We start from the raw sequence: 21,658 nt of genomic DNA on the forward strand, positions 1-21,658 counted from the left end.
GCCACAGCATGGCTTGACAAACGGTGCATTGGTGCGTGCCCGGGATCCGAACCCAGGCTGCCAGCAGTGGAGCACATGCACTTAACCACTATGCCATGGGGCTGGCCCCTATATTTAACTGCTTTTAATGCTTGCCATCAATCTTTTTTTTTTTTTAATGTATTTTATTTTTTTTGTGAGGAAGATCAGCCCTGAGCTAACAGCCGATGCCAATCCTCCTGTTTTTTTTGCTAAGGAAGACTGGGCCTGGGCTAACATCTGTGCCCATCTTCCTCCACTTTATATGGGACCCCACCACAGCATGGCCTGACAAGCAGTGCATCGGTGTGCGCCTGGGATCCAAACCCGGGCCGCCAGCAGTGCAGCGCGTGCACTTAACCTCCGGCCCTACCATCAATCTTTATACAATAATTTTATCTTCCTACATTTCTTAATTTTGATGTTAAATATCTTTACATAATTACTTTAAAAATGGCTTGAATATGCTTTTAAGCTCTTGCATATTTAAAACTAGTTTTCTGTTGTCTTTACACACGGACAATAATTTTATTGGCTATAAAATTCTTATGTCATCATCTTTGGTTTGCTCAAAACTATATATATCACTCCATTGTCTTCTGGGTAGGTAACTTGTCTTTTCTGTTTCATTCTATAGTTTATTTTCTTTGTCTTTGAGATTTAAAAATTTACCATATTGAGCAAGGTATGGGTCTCAAGACTGATTTCTTCTTCAAAGTATCCTTTACTAGTAGCTTAGATCTCAGTTCTCTTCCTTCTATTCTCTATTTGTCACATTGTCTCTCTTTTTAAATTTGCCATTACATTTTTCAGTTACTTGATGATACCTTTTAAAGGTTCAAAAAAGCCTGAAGTCAAGAACTTAGCTTAAATATTCTTGGGTTGGTAGTATCCCCAGGTTCTGGCAAAGCCAACATAACTCCTTTCTGGAGGAAGGCCATTTAACTAGGCCTAAAAGTTTCTTACAGATAGAATTCCAAGGAATATTGGTTCTTCAGTCAAAATTCACAAAATACATAAGGAAACAAGGCTGTATGAGTGAGAGTTAACAAAAACAGCAGAATCAGATCTGCAAAAGGCTGAGATATTGGTATATCTCATATAGTACAAAATAGTTACATTTACTATATTTTAAAAATAAAAGACAGACTTTAAAATATGATAGGGACCATGAGACTTTTTGAAAAACATCAAGTATATTTGCAAACAACAAAATGGAACTTTAGGAATTAAAAATATTCAATGCACAGGTTGACATTTAATATATTAGATATAGATGAAGAGAGATTTTTATGTGCTAGAAGACAGATCTAAAGGAGTTACTCAGAATGTGACACAGAGAGACATAGAAATGCAAAATAATAGCTAATAGTATAAAGCTAATATTATAATGAAATGATGACGTCTAACATGGGTCTTAATGGAATCCCAGAAGCAGAGGGGCCAAAATCAGAGAATGGTACAGAGACAATATTTGAAAAGATAGGCGCTCATAACTCTCCAAAACTGGTGAAAGACATCAATCTTCAGACTTAGGAAGCCCAAAAAATTCCAAAAAGAGTAAACAGAAAGAAATCCATGTTAGGCATATAATAGTGAATCTACACAACAACAAAGACAAATGAAATATTTGTCTAAACCAACTGATTTACTCTTTGTTAAGTATATATGTTAACATTTCTAGAGTAATCACCAAAATAAAAGAAATAGTATAACTTCTAAATTATTGGAGATTTAAAAAGGAATAAAAATATTCAGTCAACCCAAAAGAAAGTAAAAGAGGAGAAAAAGAAAGGGAGACAAAGAGCGTATGTAAGATGGTAGAATAAATGCGAACATTTCAGTCACTATAATATGTGTAAATTAACCAAATCTACTTGTTAAGAAGCAGAGTTTATTAAATTGATTGGAAAGATAGACTAGCTTAAAAGAAATCTAAATATAGTATTGTGATTTCCATGAAACCCATGTAAATCCTAAGGGTAGAGAAAGATTTCAAGAAAAAGTATGATGTAACTGCAAATATCATCAGAAGAGACTTTAAGGCAAAAGGTGTTACTAGAGGGAGAGGGTCACTAGATCATGATAAAAGGTTCGTTTAACCGGGAAAATAGGACTGTTCTAAAGTTGTATGCCCCTAATAACATAGCCTAAAATTATATAAAGTAAAAATGGACAGAAACACAAGGATAAAAAGAAAAATTTATCGTCAGAGTTGGAGATTGGAATATAATTCTCTTAGTAATTGATTTATCAGATAGCCCAGGGATCAGCAAACATTTTCTTAAAAAGGGCCACATGGTAAATATTTTAGGCTTTGCAAGGCACATATGGTCTCTCTTGCATATTTCTCTTTGCATCATTTTTAGTTCACTGGGCTCTACAGCAACAGGCCGTGGACCAGATTTGGCATGGGCTATAGTGTGCTGACTGTTGAAAGAAACAATAATAATCAGGAAGGGTGTAAATGATTTGAGCAACAAAATTAAGAAGGTTGATATTGACCACACACATACATAAAATAAACATTCTTCTCAAGGATACGTGGAACATTTATGAAAATAGTCACATAGGATCATAGAGCAAATATCAATAAAACTTTAAAAATTGTTATCTTACAATCAATTAACATCATCCAGTCAACTAATAAAATTAGTACAATCACTTTTAGCAATAATTTGATATTTCTTCATAAGTTGAACATGTAATTCCTTTATGACCCAGCAGTTCCACTCATAGGTACATATCCTAGAAGAACTCCTGTGCACCAGTGGACATGTATAAGAATGATCACGATAGCACTATTCATGATAGTAGGAACTGGAAACAATACAAATATCCATCATGTGCAAAATGAATAAATAAATAGGGCTTATTCATAAATAAAATACTCTAAGGAAGTGAAATGGATTTAAAACTGCTTCACATGGCAGTATGGATGAATCTTAACATATTGTTACGAGAATAAAGACAGCCATAGAAGAATAAATACAGTTATATGAAGTTTAAAACATGCACAGCTATACAATATATTGTTTAGAGCTATAAATATTTGTGATGCAACTATAAAGAAAAGCAAAGCAAGGATTTACAAAAAGTCAGAATATCATTATATAGAAAACCCTGAAGACTACAACAAAAATGTTAGAACTAATAAACAAATTCAGTAAAGTTGCTGGATACAAAATCAACATAAAAAAATCAGTTGTGTTTCTATACATTAACAATAAACTATCTGAAAAAGAAAGTTTTAAAAATCCCATTTACAGTAGCATCAAACAATAACATAGTTAGGAATACATTTAACCAAGGAGGTGGAAGATCTGTCCACTGAAAACTATAGGACATTGATGAAAGAAATGGAAGACACAAATAAATGGAAAGACATCCCCTGTTCATGGATTGGAAGACTTAATATTGTTAAAATATCCATACTACCCAAAGCTATCTATAGATTCAGTGCAATCCCCTTGAAAATTACAATGGCATTTTTCACAGAAATAGAACAAACAATTCTAAAATTCGCATGAAACCACAAAAGACCCCAAATAGCCAAAGCAGTCTTGAGAAAAAAGAACCAAGATGGAGGCATCACACTTCCTGATTTCAAACTATATTACAAAGCAATGGTAATCAAAGCAGTATGGTACTGGCATAAAAACAAATACATAGACCAATGGAACAGAATTGAGAACTTGGAAAAAATCCCACACAAGTGGTCAACTAATATTTGACAAGGGAACCAAGAATAGTCAATGAGGAAAGGATAGTCTCTTCAATAAATGGTGTTGGGAAAACTGTATATTTACATGCAAAGAATGAAATTATACTACTTACAAAAATTAAGTCAAAATAAATTAAAGATTTGAATGTAAGACCTGAAACCATAAAACTCCTAGAAGAAAACATAGGTGGTAAGCTCCTTCATATCGGTCTTGGTGATTTTTTGGATTTGACACCAAAAGCACAAGCAACAAAAGCAAAAATAAGCAAGTGGGACTACATCAAACTAAAAAGCTTCTGCACAGCAAAGGAAACCATCAACTAAATGAAAAGGTAACCTACAGAGTGGGAGAAAATATTTGCAAACCATTTATCTGATAAGGGATTAATATCCAAAATGTATAAAAAAGTCATACAATTCAATAGCAAAAAGACAAACAATCCAATTAAAATATGAGCAAAGGACCTGAAAAAACGTTTTTTCTAAAGAACTTACAGATGGCCAACAGGTACATGAAAGGGTGCTCAACATCACTAATCATCAGGGAAATGCAAATCAAAACCACAATGAGATGTCATCTCACAGCTGTAGAATGGCTATTATCAAAAAGACAAGAGGTAACAAGTGTTGGTGAGGATGTGAAGAAAAGGGAACCCTTGTGCACTGTTGGTGGGAATGTAAATTGGTGCAGCTACTATGGAAAACAGTTTGGAGTTTCCTCAAAAAATTAAAAATAGAAAAACCATATGATCCAGCAATCTCACTTCTGGGTATATATCTGAAGGAAGTGAAATCACTATCTTGAAAAGGTATCTGTATCCCCATGTTCATTGCAGCATTATTTACAGTAGCCAAGATATGGAAACAACTCAGGTGTCTATTGACAGAAATGGATAAAGAAAATGTGATATGTATATATATATATATATATATATATATATAATGGAATATGAGCCATACAAAAGAATGAAATCCTGCTATTTGTGACAACATGGATGAACCTTGAGAGCATTATGCTAAGTGAGGTAAGTCAGATAGAGAAAGACAAATACTATATGATCTCACTTACATGTGGAATCTAAAAGAACTGAACTCATAGGAACAAATAGATTGGTGGTTGCTAGCGTGGGGGAAATGAGAGATGTTGGCCAAAGGTACGGACTTCCAGTTAGAAGGTGAATCGGTTCTGGGGATCTAACGTATAGTACAGTGACTAAGTTAACAATACTGTATTGTATACTTGAAAGTTGCTAAGAGAGTAGAGCTTAAATGTTCTCACCACACACACACAAAAGGTAACTATGTGAGGTGATTGAGATGTAAGTAATCTTATTGTGTTAATGATTTCACAATATATATGTATACCAATCATCACGTTGCACACCTTAAACTTATACAATATTATATGTCAATTATATTTCAATAAAGCTGGGACAAAAAAGAATAGCCTTTACTTCCTAGTGAGGGAGGCAAAGGAATAGATGTGGGAGAGGGACACAGAGTAAATTTAAAGTTCCTAGTAATGTTCTGTTCCTTAAACTGAGCGGTGAAATACAGGTGCTTGTTATATTTTATTCTTTATGCCTTACACATATTTTAATATATTATCTCCTCATTGTTTAACAATTGAAATAAAATACACGGTGGAGATGGGATAAGGAAGTGTGGAAACAGCAAGGATGGACACTTTTTTGAGGCATTTTACTATACAGGAGAACAGAGCACTAAAGCAATAGGAGGAGAGAGATATGAATAAAAAGATTTTTTTTTTAAATAGGAGATGTTATACCATGTTGGATACTAATAGGAGTGATCTAGTAGATAGGTGAAAAGTCATAATGAGGAGAAAGAAGGGGTAGTTTCAAGAACAAGTTCTTGAGAAGTAATGCAGTGTACAAAGGAATGGTTTGGCCTTAGAGACAGTTCATCCAACTTAATGAGGGGTGGGGAAGAGCATATGATATAGTTGCAAGCAGGTTGGTAGATTTGTTTGCAGGAAGTGAAGATGATCTCTAGAGATTTTTGGCCATAAAGTTAAAATGAAACTAGTCGTCATGATTCTGTGCTTTCCCCCAACCCACGTCCAGCTGCTCAAGTGCATTCAGCTTTGTAATTGATGTAAAATTGGGTTTAATTGGGGTTGAGGTTTTACTAGATGAAAATCAGGTAGAAAACCAAACAAGGCAATAGAATTGAAGGTGTATGCAATGAAATAATTACAGTGATGAAACACAGAATCCAAGCTGGATAAAGAAGGAAAAGACATCATGGTGTCTTGGACAACAAAAAAGTAGATTGACCGTCTTTGTGGGGGTCACTGAATTGCCAAAGTGCAGCATCTAGAGTGTGAGGCAGATTGTTAGGAGATCGTAGTCAATGTGTGCAAAGCATGAAATCGAGTTCTGGGGTTAGTATTTTTATTAATCTAAGGTCTAAAATGACCATGGAAGTACATGGTTGTTGGGGGTTGAACAAAAAGGACTTTGAAGGGCATGGAACTGAAAGGATAGAGTGTATATTCATGATTTTCAACCCTGGCTGCTCATAATCTTAGGAGCTTTCCAAGAATATCGACACCCAGGCTCTACTTCAGACCAATTAAATTAGGATCTCTGTATGTGGTTTCTGCCATGTGACTATAATATGCATTCATAGTTGAGAACCATGAATCTGTACACATGTTGGCATTGTCAAGAATAATTATAAGAGAAATGGTGGAGAAAAGCATGGTGAGCTGGGGAAGTATGAGGAAGGAGAGATGACTCAGGATCAGTGTCTCCTTGAAAGGCACTTAGCTCAAGTCATTGCATATAGTCTGTGCACTCAATAAATAGTAGCTGCTATTATTTTTGTTATTATAATCATTATTATTACTGACAACGGTAACAACAGCAGCAGCAGCATCCTGGGAAAAGAGTCCAGATCTTTTATTAAATTCTCAAAGGGTCCTTACCAAAGGTTAAAAAACGCCAGTTTTAGATGATCATCAGGGAGGGTTCCTAATAGAGTTTGGAAAAAAACAGCAACTCTAGAAATTGGCAGTGTTCTTAACTGACCTTCTAGAGTAATACTAAAGCAAAGAGGCCCTCAATCCCATTGTTGCCTGATTTGGCAGTCTGGAGGCATCAGAAGCCAGCTGGTCAAGAGTTGGATGCAACTCCTTGCCCTTGGGAGCCAAACAATCTCCTAAGAGACCTTATTTTCTCTTGTCAAACCTAAAGGCTAAGACAACTGATGGATGTTTCCCCATAAATAGGAACCTAAAAGCCTTTTAGGTGTGTTTCAGCATTCTTGTCACAGGGTTTGGAGTGGGGAGAGGAGACAGACATTAAACATACAACACTCTAATATTTTATGTTTTCAAATTACTTTGTGAGCATCTTTTATACTCCTTCCCCATCCCCCACAGAGGAAGAGTGTTATTAATCGGGGTGAACATTACTGTTTAAAGCTAATGTGTATTTGTAGGTACTTTAGTGACTCTTCAAGATGTGGTCTCACTAAAGAATGCAAGGAATTCTACTAGGTACAAACTGACAACATAAATAATCTTATTTTTGTGTTAATGCATACAAAAGCATGTTTTCCTATAGATTGACTGGATCGCTGGGAAGGCTAGCAGGCAAACATCTTACAAAAGATACTGTCAAAGAAAGAATTGGGAAATATTCCCATTTGGAACATTCCAGATTAGTTCTATTCTAGTCTGAAGAAGAATGAAATATCTCTCTCTCTTTATATCCAACCAGATTTTAGTTTTCAATAAAGAGACATAACCTCGTATGTTTTATTCCCAGTCCTCCCTGTCCTCCATGGTAGTTCTTGCCAGCTTGTATTATAAATGAATAAAAGAGCTAATTTTAAAACCTATTATCTTATACAGGAAGGCATACACTTTTCTCCATGGCCCTGTATGAAACAAAAATAATGATGACAAGGCTGGATAATGATACGTTACAATAAAGAATGTAATTTCTGTACAGTGTCTCTGTTGGGTATGTTAGGTAAGCAGAGACAATAAAGTAAACAAAAGCTCATGTTTTATAAACCGGTCATCTTTTAAATACCTTCAGCTGTGTTTCTGTCCTCATTTCACACATGCAGTTCCCAACTATTCATTTACTAATTGTGTGACACTCAGTGACTGAGCTCTGTGAGCTCCAGTTCTGCCTCTGTACAATGAGGGTAACTCTTTCTCTGCCTTCTTCACAGAGGTGTTATTAAAAACCAATGATGGGCCGGCTCCGTGGCTTAGCGGTTAAGTGCGCGCGCTCTGATGCTGGCGGCCCGGGTTCGGATCCCGGGAGCGCCCCGAGGCACCACTTCTCCGTCCAACGCGAGGCCGAGTCCCACGTACAGCAACTAGAAGGATGTGAACCTATGACATACAACTATCTACTGGGGCTTTGGGGGCAAAAAAATGAATAAATAAAATCTTTAAAAAAAAAAAAAAAAAAAAAACCAATGAGGTTATGGATGTGGAAATACTTCGTAAATTAGAAATTGCTACATGTAATGGTTTTCATCATCATTGTTATTCATTTTATGTGTTGTCATTGCTATATTTCCAATCTAAAAGGTGACCCTTAACTTATTTTGATAAGCATAACCCAGACCTAGACAGGTTTAAAACCTGATTTGGCATCATCAATATAAGCATAAGAACTTAGGACATTTAAAACTTTTTATTGTGATCCATCAAAAACTTGGAATGATTCATTTAAAGTCTAAAAGAAAAATAGTATTATATTTTTTGATAAGCTGTGGGCATTTCCCTGATGGTGTTGAGTAAAATATAGCAAGGCAAATCAAGTAGCTTTTTTGTTTTTTGGATGGCTCTTGTGTGAGTATTCCACTGAGAAGAAAGTTCATTATCTGAAGAAAGCTATTATTATCCTAGGGAAAAAATAAAAGAGTACATCTCTTACTTAATACATGTTCTTCAGAAATCTTGGTCACTGGAGGTCCATTGTTGTTTCTTTTAGCCTCTCCTGAGAGAATTCTTTTTTCTCCATTCAACAAATATTTCCTAAGCACCTGTTCTACGCCAGGCATGGTTCTCAGGGATGGAGATGGAATTATTATGTTTATAATTAACAGTTGTTCATAATTAACAATTATGAACAAGACAGACATGGTCCATGCCCATCCCTTCCAGAGCTCTCAGTCTGTGGGGGATAAAGGTAGTTACAAAAACCCTGTACAATACAGTCTGTCCTGTGACAGTGGCAGGGGATGCCAAGGCCATCATCTGCTAGGTGAAGAATCTCACCATTTCTTCAATATGATTCTGTTTAAGATGGCCTATCCCATACAGTCAGCCCTTCAAACAGCAGTCTGGATGCACAAATTTAAAAATCTATTTAACAAATCTAGTTTGCAGAAACTAAATAAAGTCTCCTTGCCACTTTAAGAAAGAAAAACACAAGATGCCATTTTAAGCCCCCTGCTTTTCAAGTTGAGCACTAGACTGCAAAGTTTGTAAAAAGTCAGTTGCTTTGGCCTGCAGGTGTCCCTGTCAGGGCCCACACTGCCTATTCTCGAGATTCACTACCAAGGTGAACTTCTTTCTTGACCCAATTAATTGCTCACTGGGTAGTTCTAGAAGTAAAATGATAGCTAAAGACTGGCAGATTCTTCGTGAGGAACAGTAAACCTTAGTTTAAAATGAAGGATCTTCAGAACTTAGAGTACTTTTCTTCTGATTGCTTCTAGGGCTGTATGTAAATCCCTATTTCTTTTAACCGGTCTCTGCATGGATTGGCAATGAAGAATACTATTCTTGTTCTTATACATAGAAAATAAATGAAAAGAGATCAAGTAAACTGCCTATAGTTGTGTATTTAATATTATCTAACATTTTATTGAGCTGTATATTTGAATTGAATTCAAAGCTTTTCATAAATATGGGACTAGTAGGCTGGAGATACCTTAAGAGCCTATAGAAAGGAAGACTTAATAAAAAGGTTGCTGTATTTTCTGCAATGAGGATTCCTTGCCACTTTGTGATTCTCAGATAAAATCCTTTCCATCTAGGAAAAAAGTTCCAGCTTTGGAACCAGACTGACCTAGGTTACAATCCCACTTCCACAGTTTCCTGAATTGACAGTACTTCAACAGCTGACACGCCCCAGGCCCAGTAATGGCAATTCTGTAACCCCGCAAAACACTTCCTCCCCCCAACCTCAAAAACTAACAGGGAGTCTCCCTCTAACATTCACACTCATAAAATTTTATAAGTTTAAAGTTGAAGTTTGCTTACAAGAGTAAACTGAATGAGATGACTAATTCTTGATTTATGACAAAGTGGTCCTTTCCGGCTTGCCAGTGGGAAGGAAGGAACACTTTTATGTAATGTGTGAACACTTACCCTAAATGCATAGCCTCCATTCACCCAACTGAATAAAAATGCATGGCTGAAGTTGCTTTGGTGACCAGTCTGGTTCCGTCTCCTCTTCCTTTTAATAAGATGTTGGCACTCCTTTCCCACATTTCCATTATGTCACCTGCAGATAGAATTACCCAGAACCTTCATCTGAATCTCAAAGTAGGAACTGGTTGACAAGAGGGCACAAATTATGCACAGTCCAGATTTTTTTCAACAAGCTCCATGCCATAATCTTACCATTTCTCCTCTTAAAGTGCAGCTCAAGATTTGAATTTCATCTATCGATTAGGACCTGGGTGTTTTCAGGTGGCTTGCCTAACTATGCTTCTCTGTTAATAACTTGTAATGTTTTGTTAATACCTCTTCTTAGAGGAGCCAAGTGCGTTTTACACACTGACTCCTGGTGTTAATTCCTTCTCAGACATCACTCTGTCACAGCTGTCATTAATTGATATTCTGGTCAAAATGACAGCCCTTCTTTTGGTGTGACTTCACCTAGCATGTGATTATCTGGATTTTTTTTTCCTTTTATCTATTTTCCATTTTAGTTCAAACTATAAGTTCCTATTAAAGTTAGATTATAAGAATGCAAAGCTGAATCATAAGTAGGTAAATTTTTTCTTAGGTATCTACCCTCTTCAGATTTCTGATCTCTACTCCCCCAAAGTCATGTAAGATGCTAGTGATCCAACTAATATGATAAATTCAAACACATTCACATCAAGTGTTAAGGACCTTTTAATTTGCTATTTATAGTGCATATGCTTCTAAAAAGATTTTCAGTTTGCACTAAAAGCTTAATTTGTCAGTCTGTTATCTTTCTAAGATTTATATTTTAAAACATTGAAAAACATGGGTGATTTCTGTTTACTACAAAGGAATGCCCATCAAAGGTAGATTTTCAGGCCTCTGTAGTTGGGGACTTGCACGGTGCTGCCATTCCATTAAACCGCACTGTGTGGACAGCTACTTCTGTTAAGCCTAATTTCTGCTGATGTGCCTTACTTTTAATAATGTAATACTCCTGAAAGATTCTACATAAATTATTGGAGAATAGACTTCTAGAGCTGCACTGTCCCATATGGTAGCCACTATATACATGTGGCCACTGAGCACTTTAAATGTGAGTAGGCTGAGTTGAAATGTGCTATACATATATTATACACACTGGATTTCAAAGACTTAGTCTGAAGAAAGGAATCTAAAATATCTCATTAATAGTTTTTTTATATTGATTATTTGTTGAACTGATGTTTTAGATATATTGGGTTAAATAAAATATATTGTTAAAAATTAATTCTAGCTATTTCCTTTTCCTTTTTTACTGTGGCTAGTGGAAAAATTTAAATTACACATGTGGTTCTCATTAATTTCTATTTAATAGGGCTGATCTATGGGGTTAAAGATTCTCTAATCCAGCTCCTTCATTTTAGAGATAAGAAAACCAAATAGAATTCAGAGAAATTAAGTGCCCTGCTTTAAGTCATAAGTATCTTAGTATAGTAGTAAAGCTTTGGACTAGAAATTCCTCTCAAATCTTAAGACTATTGCCCTTCTTGGTGATACCAGCTTTTTGTGACTCGAATGCTTTTCTTATACGAGGAAATGTCAATCCTTCAGAATTCTTCACTGAACCTTTTTGTTAGAGTAAAGATTCTTTCTATAGTGCAAGTAAAAATTCCTTTTAGTTTGTTTTATAAATCTGAAATTCCAATTATTAGCTTTTCTTAAAATGGAGGTAGTTTTCCCTATGAAAACCTTGCAAACAGAACACTTATAGCAGTGGAAATATTTTTTAAATAGATCCAGTAAATACCATACTAGAGTTTTCAATCTCACTGTACTCTTATAATACAGATAAGTCATAAATTTCAAGTCTTTATTGGGTACGCTCTAGTCACACTAGCATGTTAGCATATAACTGGGAAATGATGCTAGTAAGAGTGAAACCTCTAGGCTATATATTTCCTTGGTAAATTGCTAGGCAACTAGTTATTTTTCTTGCTAAGCTTTAACACTCTCTGTGTTAGTATTGTGAGAACAGCCTTTTTTTTTTTTTTTTTTTTCTGTGTGAGGAAGATCAGCCCCAAGCTAACATCCATGCTGATCCTCCTCTTTTTGCTGAGGAAGACCGGTTCTGAGCTAACATCTATTGCCAATCCTCCTCCTTTTTTTTTCCCCAAAGCCCCAGTAGATAGTTGTATGTCATAGTTGCACATCCTTCTAGTTGCTGTATGTGGGACGCGGCCTTAGCATGGCCAGAGAAGCGGTGCGTTGGTGCGTTCCCGGGATCCGAACCCGGCCGCCAGTAGCGGAGCGCGTGCACTTAACCGCTAAGCCACGGGGCCGGCCCCAGAACAGCCTTTTTTGAGCTAAAGAATTGCTCATGTGTAGAAAAGTCATCCAGAGTTGTTTTTAAGAGCAGTATAGAGTGGTGTGCTACAGTGTACAAACTGTGACCTTGGACCAGTTATTTAATGTCTCTGTGCCTTACTTTCTTTGTCTATAAATTAGGGTAGATACTACTGCCTATCTATAGGGTGGCTCTGCAGATATGAATGACACATATGTAAAGCATATATGTATGGCATAATATTCCGTAATATCCCATAGTATCAAGTTTATCTTTATACAAAGAAAAGATAAAAGAGCAAGTGTTTGTTCTTATCTTTAAAATATTTTTAGCCTCTTCATTCTCTTTCCCAGAAATCCTCCACCACTGAAATAAGAGTTCTTGGTCAAGTCTGGTAATAAGGACATTTTCTTTTCCATAGATATATACAAATTCTTAATTATTTTCTGAGAGATATCACAATCCTTACAACGCTTATAGCTGGAGAAACTCTCATTACAAAGATAATATCCATAAAGTATCAAATTTATGAAATAAAGTGTAAACAGATGAGACTATGTTAAAAAGCTCATCCAAATAGCAGTTTTTTCCCCAATTGCATCAAAAAAAAATAAAATAAAATACCTACGAATACATTTAACCAAGTAGGTGAAAGACCTGTACACTGAAATCTCTAAGACACTGATGAAAGAAATTAAAGAAGACACAAATAAGTGAAAAGATATTCTGTGCTCATGGATTGGAAGAACTAACCTTGTTAAAATGTCCATAATACCCAAAGCAACCTATAGATTCAGTGCAATCTCTATCAAAATTTCAATGACATTTTTCACAGAAATAGAAAAACAATCCTAAAATTCATATGGAACCACAAAAGACCCCAAATAGCCAAAGCAATCTTGAGAAAGAAAAACAAAGCTGGAGCCACTCTATTACACAGCTATAATAATCAAAACATATGGTACTGGTATAAAAACGACACATAGACCAATGGAACAGAATAGAGAGCCCAGAAATAAACCCATGCATATGTGGTCAATTAATTTATGGCGAAGGAGCCAAACATATACAATGGGGAAAGGACAGTCTCTTCAATAAATCGTGTTGGTAAAACTAGACAGTCACATGCAAAAGAATGAAACTGGACCCCTATCTCACACCATACACAAAAATCAACTCAAAATGGATTAAAGACTTGAACGTAAGACCTGAAACCATAAAGCACCTGGAAGAATACATAGGCTGTAAGCTCCTTGCCATGGATCTTGGCGATTTTTTAGATTTGACAACAAAAGCACAGGCAACCGAAGCAAAAATAAACAAGTGGGACTACATCAAACTAAAAAGCTGCTGCACAGGAAAGGAAACCAGCAACAAAATGGAAAGGCAACCTATGGAATGGGAGAAAATATTTGCAAATCGTATATCTGATAAGGGGTTAATATCCAAAATATATAAAGAACTCAAACAACTCAGCAGTAAAACAAACAATCTGGTTTAAAAATGGGCAGAAGATTTGAATAGTCATTTTTCCAAAGAAGACATACAGCTGGCCAACAGGGACATGAAAAGGTGCTCAGCGTCACTAATCATCAGGGAAATGCAAATCAAAACCACAGTGAGATATCACCTCACACCTGTTAGAATGGCTATCCTCAAAAAGAGATAAGTGTTGGTGAGAATGTGGAGAAAAGGGAACCCTTGTGCACTGTTGGTGGGAATGTAAATTGGTGCAGCCACTGTGGAAAGCAGTATGGAGGTTCCTCAAAAAATTAAAAATAAAACTACCATATGATCCAGCAATTCCACTTTTCAGTATTTATCTGAAGAAAATGAAAACACAAACTTGAAAAATATCTGCACCCCCATGTTCATTATAACATTATTTACAATAGCCAAGACATAGAATCAATTTAAGTGTCTATCGATGGATGAATGGATGAAGAAAATGTTATATATATATATTATTCAGCCATAAAAAAGAAGGAAATCTTGTCATTTTTGACAACATGGATGGACCTTGAGAGTATTATGCTAAGTGCAATAAGTCACACAGATAAAGACAAATCCTGTATGATTTCACTTATATGTGGGCTCTAAAGAAAAAAAAAAACTGAACTCACAGATACAGAGAACAGATTGGTGGTTGCCAGAGGTGGGAGTGGGGAGTGGGAGAAATGGTTGAAGGTGGTCACAAGTTACAAACTTCCTGTTATAAAATAAATAAGTCCTTGTGATGTAATGTACAGCATGATGACTATAGTTAATAATACTGTATTATATATTAGAAAGTTGCTAAGAGAGTAAATCTTAAAAGTTCTCATCACAAGAAAAAAATAATTTTTTGTAACTGTGTGGTGATGGATGTTAACTAGACCTATTGTGATCATTTCACAATCTTCAAAGATTGAATCATTACATTGTACACCTGAAACTGATATCATGTTACATATCAATTACATCTCAATAAGAAAAAAGACACGAAACATGCCAATTTCTCTCCTATCTCAATGGTCACTACTTATTTGTCTACTCTAATGGACTACTCACAAAAGCAAAAGACCTTGTCCAAATAGTAGTAGATTTTTTTTTTTTTCATGGCTTTTTGAATTCAGGGTGAATTTTGATAATCTGTGGTACTGCTTTGGTAACTATACCAGATATTGTTATAACAGTGAATTGTATTTTAAAACTTGATATGTATTGAGTTAGATTATTGAAATAAATAATTTTTAATAATAATTGTTTCCAGATTTAAAATATTTTAACCTTAAGTATGGCAATTGAGTCACATGAGTTTAAAGTTTTTTCACTTAAAAAATATATATTTGATCATATGTGCAGGCAAAATTTGTTATCTCGCTCCCCTTCATGCCCACCACCCATCCCATTTCTTCTCATTGCCTGCTGTTCTTTCCTTATAACACTTCCTACAGCTGGTTTCCTTGTGTTTTGCCTAATTTCCCCTTTGTCTTATGATCTTCACCAAAGCAGCACCATGACTATTTATCTGGTGCCAAGCGTTATGGCAGACACACTATAGGAACTCAAATATTTTATTGAATAGATGAATGCAGTTGACCTTCTGGTTCCTAATTCATTTCTTTCCTCTGTGTCATACTGATTTAGCCATTTTTATAATTAGGATTCATATTTTCTAACTGCAAAAATGAAGGTCATTATTTATACCCATTTGGCCAAATATCTTAAAGCCATTTGGTTTTTCACATGTAGTTACAAAATTCTTAAAATGTTGTTAGTTGACAGTCATCTTTTGATGTATTTGAGCCAATATGAATTAAGCTAATGAGGAATTTTTTTAACTTACTACTACATGAGGAAAGGAATTCTTAAGTTTTTGAACCAGTAATATATTATCTGGCATATCATTTTTTAAAATAATTTTTTACATTTGTTAATATTATTCTAATTGACTAAATTATTGAAGCCTCTTTCAACTTCACTAGTCTCTGTGTCAGTTATTTTTCCCCAGTAACTTTAACAGGATCTGTTATGCTACTAAATGTATCAAAATATACCTTATGGTCAATCTGTGTTTCAGTTTGCCATCTCAAAATAAAATGACGTACAGTTAATGTTTTCAAAAAGAGAACACATTTTAGCAATTTTTAATGCATTCCAGTGAATTTGGTAATTGGGTTGAAATTACACAAACGTGTGGTTTCACTGCAGGAAATCTCCAGTTCCTACATCAACAGTTGGTGTCTGGTGTCTAAAATGTTCAGTTTGGTTAAAATTATGCTCAGTACCAAATGTAGTACTTCCACCAAGGAAGGTAGGGTCAAATGACACTTCTGGTGGTCGCAAAAATGACATATGCTGAATAAAGCTTACTGTTACTGAAATGCTTGTTAGAAGAAGTTATTTCTCTGAGCATTGTTAAAAGAAGAAAAAGGAAGAAATTGAAATCTAGACTGGAATGCTGCCTTGATCCATACCATTTGGGTTTGGAAGCCAGGAAATCATTATAGAAATTGTAACTGGCTCTTTTATTATTCAGTCATCAAACTTAATGGAAAAGACAACTAGAAAGTCAAGCCTGCTTTTAGAATTATTAGGTCAATTATCAGTATTTCTGAAGGAAAGATTCTTTAAAAAGCTATATATACTCTGGCAATTCTGTCATATTTTACTGCCAGCTTTATTTAAACTACTTTCTCAATTTGCAAGAATAATAAAACAATTTCTCTTGTTCTTTGAAAAGCTCTGTATGCCAAATTCTTTTTTTTTTTTTTTTTTTTTAGATTTTATTTATTTTCCCCCCAAAGCCCCAGTAGATAGTTGTATGTCATAGCTGCACATCCTTCTAGTTGCTGTATGTGGGACGCGGCCTCAGCATGGCCCAAGAAGCGGTGCGCGCCCGGGATCCGAACCCGGGCTGCCAGCAGCGGAGCACGCGCACTTAACCGCTAAGCCATGGGGCCGGCCCTGTATGCCAAATTCTTAACAATGATATTAGTCTACCTGTTATTTAAGTTATAATTAGATTTTATATTATTTGGATTTCTTAGAATAAAGTATTTCCCTTATGCTGAAGTTTAGGATAATACTGCATGTGGTAGACTTAACTGACATTTTCAAATTTCATTATAGTTCGCAAGGAAATAATAACTAACGTTTACTGAGTACTTACTACGTTCCTGGAACTGTATTAAGGAGCTTTACCAGTGTTCTCTCATTCATTCATCACAACAACTTACTAAGTAGGTTTACTTATTCCCATTTTACAGATGAGGAAACTAAGGCATACCAGGATTAAGTAACTAAGGTGCAGAAACATAAGGTAACTTTTCCAAGATCACATAGTTGGGGAGCCCTCAACCAGTGTGTTTATATTGTCTTTCCTACAGTTCAGCACGGTTCACTGCAAAAGCATTTGTGGGGGTATGCACATATAAGTTCATCCAGAATAAAATTAAGGAGTGTGGCCAAGAGGAAGACCATGAGCCGGAGACTATGGTCTCAGTGGATTATAGGAGGTCTTCTGAAGGAAGGGTAGAGGATAACACCGCTTCATTACTCAACCCTGCAACATTCATTCGTTCAGCAGTATTTATTGAGTGTCTACTGCATGCCAGTTATTCTGCTATGTACTACACATACAATTGACTGGACAGGAACCTTGCCTTGTGGAACTTATGTTTTAGTAGGAGATACAGACCTAAAACTAATCTAAAATAAAAATAGGCAAACAGATAAACCTATGTCAGGCCATGGTAAGTATAGTGAAAAATAACTATAGAGTGAGAGAGAGAACAAGTAGATGGAGGGCTCTACTTTAAGATGGGGTGGACAGAGCAGGCCTCTCTGAGGAAATGGTGTTTAAGATGAGATTTAAAGAGTTAGGAGGATGTGCTTAGAGTGAAGCAAGGAATGTTAGATAGAACTGGGGAGAAAAGGCAAAATAAAATACTTTTTTCACATTCGGATTGGGAAAGATTAAAAAGCTGGAAAAACACCGAGTTTTAGTGGTGGCGTTGGGAAAAGAAAACCCTCACACTGGTGTAAGTCTATACAACTACTCTAGAGAGCAATCTGGCAATATCTAGTAAAACGAAGACAATTCTGTATATATACTCTAGAGCAGTTATTCTTAAAAGGAGTCTTAACAACAATGTACCCCCTTACACATTTTTAAGATGTCATAAAAATTTTCTATTATAACTTTAATAGTTGCAAAGGATGGAATTTTCCATGTATTATAAATATTGGTATTTAAACATAAAACTATTACATCATTCTTCCAAATATAGCTAATGAAATTGAAATCCCATAACAATTTGATACATGACATCATCCATTTAAAAAATACATGAATAAGCTAACAATCAGAAATTTTAGGGCCGGCCTCATGGCTTAGCAGTTAAGTGCGTGTGCTCCGCTGCTGGCGGCCCGGGTTCGGATCCCGGGCGCGCACCGACGCACTGCTTCTCCAGCCATGCTGAGGCCACGTCCCACATACAGCAACTAGAAGGATGTGCAGCTGTGACATACAACTATCTACTGGGGCTTTGGGGGAAAAAATAAATAAATAAAAAAAATTATAAAAAAAAAAAAGGAAATTTTACATCATTCCTTTTTCTACCTGAATGCAGATTTCCATCTACTTCCCTCAAAAAATTTGATCCTTTATCTTGGAAGTCTTTTATTGATCACCATACCATATTTCTTGGCAACAAAAAATATTAGTATAAATTAAATATATTTACTATGACCATAAGGCCAAATGTTAGAAAATTTCTTCTGAATTATTATTTTAATAATTAGTGTATAATCAATCAAAACAATATAAGTATACCACAAATTTTTTAAATTATTAAACATGAAAAGTAAATTTTTTTAGAAGGGCATCTCTTAATGAGATGGAAGAGTTTGATTTTTTTCCTTCAATTAGTTCATGTATCTGAAGCTGGCTATTACTAGAATGAAGCTAACAGTAAAATGAAGAGAAGGAATTGGGCCACTAATAATTACAGGGTAGGAGGGGGCTTACAAAGGTGTATTAGTGCTTTTTAAGTGCATTATATATAGTAGAATCTATAATATTTCTTTTAAGTTTATCTGAATATTAGAGATAAATTAAATGAAAATTTAAAATGAATATGGATTTACGATATTCAAAAATACGCTGGCAAAAGAATGAAAATGTTTCTTTTATGAGTCTAAGTGTTTGAAAAAATAAAAAAACACTAACTGTGACCAATACGTATTCTTCTTACTTGAAGATGTAGCTTTGTTCTGTTGAAAGGAAAGGTGATGGGCCGGCCCCGTGGCTTGGTGGTTAAGTGCGCGCGCCGGAGCGCGCACCAGCATCGGATGCTGGTGGCCCGGGTTCGGATCCCGGGCGCGCACCGAGGCACCACTTCTCCGTCCATCCTGAGGCCGAGTCCCACATACAGCAACTAGAAGGATGTTCAGCTATGACATACAACTATCTACTGGGGCTTTGGGGGGAAAAAATAAATAAATAAAATCTTTAAAAAAAAAAAAAAAGAAAGGAAAGGTGAAATTTTCACCAGTAATCTACTTTTCGTCTCAATAGATTTGCCTATGCCGAATATTTCATCTAAGTAGGATCATATAATATGTGGTCTTTTGTGATTGGCTTTTTTCACTTAGCATAATGTTTTAAAGGGTCATCCATGTTGAAGCGTGTATCAGTACTTCATTCCTTTTTATTCCTTTATTTGCTGAATAATATTCTATTGTGTGAATATACCACATTTTGTTCACCCATCATCAGTTGATGGACATTTGAGTGGTTTCTGCCTTTTGGTTATTGTGAATAATGCTGTTCTAAACATTCATATAAAGGTATTTTTTGAACACCTGTTTTTAATTCTTTTGAGTACATACCTAGGAGTGGACTTGCTGAGTCTTAACGATAACTCTGTTTAACCGTTTGAGAAACTGCCAGGCTGTTTTCCAAAGTGGCTGCACCATTTTACATTCCCACCAGCAGTGTTTGACAGTTACGATGTCTCCACGTCCTAGCCAGCAGTTATTATTTGACTTTTTGATTATAGCCAACCTAAGGGGTATGCAGTATCTCATGGTTTTGATTTGCATTTCCTTCGTGACTGATGATGTCAGGCATCTTTTTATGTGCTTATTGGCCATTTCTATATCTGCTTTGGAGAAATGTCTGTTCAAATCCTTTGCCTATTCTTTAAATGGGTTGTCTTTTTATTATTGAGTTATAACGGTTTTTTATATATTCTAGATTGCAAGTCCCTTGTCAGATATATGATTTGCAAGTATTTTTTCCCATTCTGCAGGTTGCCTTTTCACTTGCTTGAAGTGTCCTTTGAAGCATACAAGTTTATAATTTTGATGAGGTCTAATCTGTTTTTTTTGTTGTTGCTTATGCTTTGGTGTCATATCTAAGAATCCACTGCCAAATTTGAGGCCATGCAGATTTACCCCTATGTTTTCTTCTAAGAGTTTTATAGTTTAGCTCTTATAGGACTTTGATCCATTTTGAGTTCATTATGTGGTGTGATATAAGGGTCCAGTTTCCTTTTGTATGTGACTATCTGGTTGTCCCAGCACCACTGTTGAAAAGACTGTTCTTTCCTCATTGATTGGTCTTGGCACCCTTGTCAAAAATCAGTTGACCATAGACACATTGGTTTATTTCTGGACTTCAAATTCTATTCTATTGAATAATGTGTCTGTCCTTACACCAGTACCACACTATCTTGGTTATTGTTGCTTTGTAATAAGTTTTGAGATCAGAAAGTGTGAGTCCTCCAACATTGTTCTTCTGTTTCAAGATTGTTTTGACAATTCTGGGTGCCTGGCAATTCCATATGAATTTTAGGAGCAGCTTGTCAGTTTCTACAAAGAAATCAGCTGGGATTCTGATAGGAAGTGCATTGATTCTATAGATGAATTTGGAAAGAATGGCCATCTTAATAATACCATCTTCTGATTCATGAACATGGAATGTTTTTCCATTTATATAGATTTTCACAGTATAAGTTTTATACTTCTGTTGTTAATTTATTCCTAAATATTTTATTCTTTTTGATGCTATTATAAGTGGGATTATTTTCTTAATTTCATTTTTGGATTGTTTATTGCAAGTGTATAGAAATACAATTGATTTTTGTATATTGATCTTATATCCTGCAACCTTGCTGAATTTATTAGTTCTAATAGTATTTTAGTGGATTTCTTAGGATTTTCTATATACATGATCATGTCATCTGCACATAGAGATAGTTTTACTTCTTTTTTTCCAATCTGGATTCTGTTTTTGATTTTTTGATGTATTATTGACTAATTGCCTAATTGCCCTGGCAATCTAGTAACATGTTGAATAGAAGTAGCAAGAGTGGACATCCTTGTCTTGTTCCCAATCTTAGGGAGAAAGTATCTAGTCTTTCACCATTAAGTATGATGTTACCTTGGGTTTTCTGTAGATGCCCTTTATCTGATTGAGGAAGTTCCCTTCAATTCCTAATTTGTTGAGTATTTTCATCATGAAAGAGTATTGGATTTTTTCAAATGTTTTTTTCTGAGCCTATTGAGATGATCATGTGGTTTTTATTTTTTATTCTATTGATGTGGTGTATTACATTAATTGATTTTCCTTAAACTCATGTAAACTCTACAAGGGACAGTACAAAGCTCATGCTACAAAAAAGTA

At 35.4% G+C, this 21,658-nt stretch overlaps 1 protein-coding gene and 1 long non-coding RNA gene across 11 annotated transcripts in view; one reads left to right on the plus strand and one right to left on the minus strand.

The window, feature by feature from the left end:
- UMAD1 (UBAP1-MVB12-associated (UMA) domain containing 1) overlaps positions 1 to 21,658 on the plus strand; it is a 244,309-nt gene that overhangs the window by 172,515 nt on the left and 50,136 nt on the right. The gene's annotated exons all lie outside the window — the stretch shown is intronic.
- Positions 1 to 21,658, minus strand: part of LOC147918190 (uncharacterized) — a 158,424-nt gene that overhangs the window by 32,597 nt on the left and 104,169 nt on the right. The window contains exon 2 of the long non-coding RNA XR_015550046.1: positions 10,113 to 10,248. This is a non-coding gene — a long non-coding RNA (uncharacterized LOC147918190). The remainder of the gene's footprint in view (positions 1 to 10,112; positions 10,249 to 21,658) is intronic.

Source organism: Ceratotherium simum, chromosome 1 (assembly GCF_057802395.1).
Source record: "Ceratotherium simum simum isolate JZ-2026a chromosome 1, ASM5780239v1, whole genome shotgun sequence".
Taxonomy (NCBI): Eukaryota; Metazoa; Chordata; class Mammalia; order Perissodactyla; family Rhinocerotidae; genus Ceratotherium; species Ceratotherium simum.